Source organism: Orycteropus afer, unplaced genomic scaffold, assembly GCF_000298275.1.
Source record: "Orycteropus afer afer isolate SDZICR_OR568_19922 unplaced genomic scaffold, OryAfe1.0 scaffold00001, whole genome shotgun sequence".
Taxonomy (NCBI): domain Eukaryota; kingdom Metazoa; phylum Chordata; class Mammalia; order Tubulidentata; family Orycteropodidae; genus Orycteropus; species Orycteropus afer.
In genome coordinates this window covers 24,019,227-24,025,806 of record NW_006921588.1, presented here as the reverse complement: position 1 = coordinate 24,025,806, position 6,580 = coordinate 24,019,227, and the positions used below count along the sequence as shown (strand labels likewise).

General features: G+C 38.8%; 1 non-coding gene across 1 annotated transcript; it reads left to right on the top strand.

The window, feature by feature from the left end:
• Positions 1-6,438: 6,438 nt before the first annotated feature.
• Positions 6,439-6,545, top strand: LOC122151077. The gene has a single exon (XR_006163957.1). It is a non-coding gene; the product is annotated as a U6 spliceosomal RNA (small nuclear RNA).
• The last annotated feature ends 35 nt before the right edge of the window (positions 6,546-6,580 follow it).

The window sequence follows — 6,580 nt, the reverse complement described above, 5'->3', positions numbered from 1 at the left end:
TTATTTCATTAGTAAAAAATGTGGCAGAAGTTCAGGTTAAAATAAACTTGACATTTAAGATCAAGAGAAGAGGAGCGGAAACGTTCTGAAGTTCCCAGAGCCCTCTTTTTTCTCATCTAAGCTCCTCTTTATTAGCTGTAGGTGAGTTTTCCACATTGTGGATTTTGAGAAACAAATCCCTCTTCTGCTTTTCTCTTGCAACCCAGGTCAAAATAATTGGGATGTGCCTGAGCAAAACACAGTTAGGTAGGGAATCTGCTAAAGGAAAGAAAAATAAAAGAATTCAAGTGCAACCCAAGAGGATCACCAGAGTTAATTTGCATATTTACCTTGGGCAACTAAAAGTTAGTTTCCTATGTAAATATCCAGGGCTGTTTCCAAAACATTCCTAGAATTATATATGTACATGTGCTTTTGCATCTGTGTGAATTTGAAAGCATTTCTAAGGTTCCAGACTACCTGAGAATGGACATTTCAAGGAATGGGGATTATTTTTGTTTCACCATCCAGAGTGGATATTCTTGGTATAGACACTGTGCTTGAATCAAGTGACTTTGATGAATTTGCCTTCTAATTCTGTACCCAATGAAAAGAGATCCAAGAGGAGCTGCAAATAGAATACTTGATATGCCAGAAAAGGAAGAAAACCTGCTTCTATTACCTACCAGGTGCCAGGCATAGAGCGAAATATTTTAACAGATATTATTGTAAGTAAATCTCTCCCTGGGAGTCACAAATAGTTAAGTACCCAACTGCTAGCCCAAAGGTTGGTGATATAAACACACCCAGAGACACAATGTAACACAGGCCCAGCGATCTGCTTCCAAGAGGTCATAGCCTTGAAAATCCTATAGAGCAGTGTTACTCAGAACACATGGAGCTCACCACAAGACAGCATCCACTCAACAACTGTAAATAATATCAGCTTTCTCTCCTCCAACTCTGCCAAGCCTCATTTTTTCATAGAGAAATCCAGGGCTCACAGATGTTCAATAACATGCTAGGAAGTGCAGAGCCTGGAGCCAAGCTCCTGGGGCACAATGGGACTATATCATGGGGTCATGTAGGTTTGGTTATCTGGTAACCCAGTAGGCACTATGTCTCCAGTAATGGGTTAATGGCAGGCTGGAAGAACATTTCAGATGGTATGCCATAAAGCATTCTTGGGAGGTATTTCCTGCTCCGCATTCTCATCAATGGCGTGAACAAAACCATAGAAAGCTAACTCACCTACCTGATTCACATGTGATTGCATGTGATACATATGAGAAGGCCACTAAACACAGTAGGTGACTAAATAAAGATAGTGAAAATCATTAATAGGTTGAAGTAATGAACTGAATGGATTGAGATGTTACTATTGGGAGGTAGGAGTTCCTGAATGGTGCAAGCACTTGACCATTAGCTGTAAGGTTGGCATTTTGAATCCACCCAAAGGCTCCTCAAAGACAAGACTGGCAAACTGCTTCCAAAAGTCACAGTCTTGCAAATCCTAAAGAACTGTTCTACTCACAGGGTCAGTATGGGTCGGAATCAAATCAACGGCAACCAACAACAACAACACAGGGAGGTAAAAGTTTAGGTCTGAGTATAGGTTCAAAAACTAATTGTACAATAATATGTGTGGGAGACATGGTTAAAAACAACAGCTACAGAAAATTTTTGTTCAACAATAAAGTCACAACAAGTGCATAGGTTCATGAGGTTACATACACACAATCCTAAACTATATTAAAAGATATAAGATCTAGAATAAGGGAAGTGATAGTTATACCATGATCTGTACTCTTCAGGGTAAACACTAAAAAAAAAAAAGCATTTTACTCTTTCAGTAAATGTTTCTTGAGTTCCTTCTAGGATCTGGGCACTGTACAAGGCCGTGGGGATGTGATGGAGAACAAAACAGGCATAGTCTGTTCAAAATAATCTGTCTTGAACGTTAAGAGTCCAGCACATATGGGCAAAATGAAACATGTTCAGAGGATGAGAAGGAATTCATAACTATGTCTATGAGGAACAATGAAAGGAAATGGGGATTTTTAACCTTTTGAAAAGTCTTCTTTTGAACTACTCTCTTCCAATATCTAAAAGGTTGACAGGAAAATGGAAATATGACTTATGGTAGATTATATAATATTCAAAATATGTTCTGTCCTTCTCTGTGAGAGGATTATATATCTCTAGCCCACAGACTTCAGGCTTGGCCAGATGACTTGGCTCCTGCCTATGGAAGAATTATATATCTCCACCTCATTGGCCTGAAGAACAGCCTCATGACTTGTTTTCACCAATGAGATGTGGGCAGAAGTGATTATGAAAGAAAACACAGTTAACCAAGTGAGGGGTGGCAGTACATACTTGTTTTTGCTAGAAAACTATCCACTGAATAGTTTGGTTTCAAGCAATAATAGAATATTCTGTTTATAGCCCAAAAGAAAGAGCTCCTTTTATCAAGCGTGTGTTTAGTTTTGCTGAAACAAGAAGTGAGGTTAAGTTCACTAACAAGTCTAACAGAAGTATTAGAGGCTGCATTCTAATCGATACTATTTCTCAAAATTAGATGGCCCACCTATCATTAACACATATTAGTGTTGCCAATTTCACTCTAATGGTGGGTTTGATTCAACTTGTTCGAATCAATTATATTGATATATAAGGACACCTACAATGTATCACAGGCAGTTTCGGCTAAAAGTTTAGTGATCAAACTGGAAATGAGAAATTGATGCTTGGCTTTATTACTAATGCTGTTTATTCTACTCTTGCACAGTCATCTGCTTCTACTTAAGTGTCTAGCCTTAGAAAATGAGTTATCATGGTGACCTCTAAGTGATACTGTAAAGATGTCAGATAGCTTGGTGCTTTGCTTGCACACCAAAAAAGAGGAGGATAATGTGCTTCCTTTCCTTCATTCTGCTCAATATTTGGCTTTTACTAGGCACTAAAGTCCCTTTGGACACCCATTTATATGTTTCTTGCAATTAAGAACTGCTTTTAAAGGGGACTGCAGAGAAAACTTCAATTAGGTCTTGCTTTCTGGGGACATGCCCTGCTAGCCTCTCCCTTTCATTTACTCCTCATTCCTACGATGAGTTTAAATTAGAAATTACCTTTGTGACCATCTAAGCCTGTTGTCTTCTTCCCTAAAAGAAGACACAAGCCAAGCAGCTCCTGCTGGGTGGGAGAGGTGTCCCAACTCCAAATCTTTTTATCTGACACTATGACCCAAGGTAAGATGTCTTTCATTATCACTGGCTGAAACTTTGAATGTAAGCAACAAACATCCCATGTTTATTTTGAAAGCATTTGTGAAAGACACCAAAGTACTAGAAAGCATGTTGTCATATTTTATAAGCTAGTTAGAGAAACCCAAAAAACATAAACTACACTAAAAAAAAAATAAAAACGCGACATTTGGATAACAGGTCAAGACAGGTGGTCTGCTGCTATTCCAAATGACTTATGCCAATAGTACACCTAATCCTCACTTATTGACATGGTTAGGTTCCAAAGACCAAGTCATTATGTGAAAATCAGTGTTATGTGAAAATGGAAGATGACTCCATCTTTACATATCTATCAAATATATCCTTACTTAACTGCTAAATTACATCACTGTATAACTGCCAAACTACTGAGAATCACTGGCTAGCCAAGTTGACATGTAACTTTAACTATCACAGCCAGTGTTACTCCTGCCTTGCACCTCAGCATTCATTACTGCTAGACATACATCGCTAATGTACAAAATAGTTGGATAGTGGACTTTTTACTATTGTTGTAAATGTGAAATATTAGATAATGAGATAGTCCATAAGTAAAGAGTAGGTGTGATTGTATTCATGTTTGGAAGAGAAAACACTTGTCATAAGAAGAGGTAGTAATGGAGAGTAACATGGTGAAGATGGATCCTAAAAGAGGATTTAGAAGGAAACGGGAGATGTCATCCTAGGGAGGTGGAACATGAGTGAAAGGCAAGGAGTATGGGCAGGACCAGGAATCAACCATTTTGGCAACAGCACCATACACAGTGCATAGCACACAGTAGGACTCATTACATGTTACCTGAAAGAAGAGTAAAGGCATAGGATGGCTCTTAGAAATGAGACCAAAACAATTGGATTTGGCTGCAGTTGTGAGGAATTTTATGTCCCAGGGTATGGAGTTTGGGCTTAATCCTTTGGGGAAGGGGATGCTTATTGTCCGGACGACTTCTTGTTAAGATGTTGTTAGGTGTCATCAAGTCAGTTCTGACTCATAGCTACCCTATGTACAACAGACAGCAACACTGCCTATTCCTACACCATCCTCATAAGTTTTGCTATGTTTGAGCCCATTGTTGCAGCCATTGATTCAGTCCATCTCATTGAGGGTCTTCAAATGTTTTGCAGACACCTTGCTTTACCAAGGATTACGTTCTCCAGAGACTGCTCCCTCCTGATAATATGTTCAAAGTACGTAAGACAAAGGTTCATCATCCTGCCTTCTAAGGAGCATTCTGGCTTTATTTCCTCCAAGACAGGTTTGCTTGTTCTTCTGGCAGTCCATGGTATATTCAATATTCTTCTCCAACACCATAATTTAAAGGCACCAATTCTTCTTTGGTCTTCCTTGTTTATTGTCCAGCTTTTGCAGGCATATGAAGTGATCGAAAAGATTTTAAGGTGATATCCTTCACTTCCCTGCTTCTGTGTTTTAACAGGTTTTACCTGTCTTCCTTCCAAGGCTACTATAGCCTGAAGTTATCTTCCTTTCCTCAGATATCTCAGCATAATTATTATTTGTATAATTTATTTGACAATTAATTACATGAATCTTTGATATAACTTCTTTAATTTTAAACTGTTATTAACCTCTTTTAATGTTGCTCAGCCTTTCAACATGTTTACATCTTGTCTTTCCAACTAGACTGAAAGCTTTCTGAGATCTGAAGATTAGAAGTCCTTAACATCTGTCTCCCATATAGAGAGTAATCAAACACATGTCTGTGAGGGGCATTATGGTTTCCATACATGGGTGTGCAGGTCATGCCCTATATAAAGACATCCAACTTTAAAGGCAAGTGGGGAAAACACCCAGCCAAGCATGGGGCTGTGCCCATCAGGAAGAAGATGAGCCTATTGTAATTCTTAGAGGTGCTGAATGGCCTAGTTGAGGCACTTATCAGCAGCATTTCATGGTGGTGTCTAGCGTGGGCTGTGTGACCACCTCAGAATAATGCAGATTCTCGGCTCTGTCCCAACCTGTCAGGACTCAGTGAGCTCCACCTTATGGCCAGAACTAGGTCTCAGGAACTGCCCTAAATGTTCTGTAAAGTACTCTAAAAGCAAGGGTAACATCAATTTAGTTGGGATAAAGTCAATGTATATTATACCACATGATCAAGTTCCCACCATTTAAAGAATTATACTTTAAATTCAGGGTTCTTAATTGGAAGCACCAGAGACCAACTCTAACAGATAAAGCAGAAAGGAATTTATTGGGTAGCTCACACAATCATTGGGAAGATTGGAAAGCCACACTCAGAAAACAGGCAGGAAGATACAGGCTCAGTACAGCCAGGGCCAGAACCAAAATCACAGTAGGGATGCCATCACCACAGCCAATGAACGTTGGGCACCTCACTTCACTCCATCACCTCTGTGTGTCCTAGGATGAATTCTCCACTATTCCTGTTCATTTGCACCACTACCTCTTCGTGCAAAGTCTAGGAAACATGTATCTGATGTTCTGAGCCACAGGAAGATTAAGAAAAAGAATATCTGGCATTTTCAGCATCTCAGTGGGTGATGGGCTCTGCTTCCCTCCTCACTTTGTAAGGAGGAAGATTCCTCTAACATATACAATGTGATTCAGGCTTCAAGATGTCAAAAGAAATAAAAACACTCACTGCATGATTATGAATTTGTATATATTATCAATTGTGTACAAGAAATAATTCAGCATGTATGGAAGATAAAATGTTGTTCATTTATTTCAACTTCATTGGAAGATCCTGCATTAAATATAAATGTTCCCTAACATTGAGAATCCAACACACCATCCAACATTCCACTGAGAATTCAGATCTCACAGAACTCAGGAAAGTTCTAAATCAGGGCAAGTTTATACACAAGGAATAGCTAATGATAGAACAAAATTTTCTCAAATGGTAAAACAAGTTTCAGTCAATGTCTCCTTAATTCTGACAGGTCCTGTGTTTCTAGAACCTCTATGAATAACAAATGCAAAGTAGTTGTGAACATATATTTGGAAAATTACTTCAGAATCACTCAAAAGTTGTTCCATGTCAGTAAACATCATTGGCTTCCTTATGCTGTAACTAGCAAGTATTTTTTAACATAAGGAAAGATCACAGATTGTCTCATTGTTTTCATCTGAGAACCTGTACCAAGGCTCATATTTTTTTAAGTCTCAGAAATGTATGAGGTGGTTGTTGTGCTTGCTTCGGCAGCACATATACTAAAATTGGAACGATACAGAGAAGATTAGCATGGCCCCTGAGCAAGGATGACATGCAAATTCGTGAAATGTTCCATAATTTTTGAATGTTAATGGATTAAACGCACCACTCAAGAGA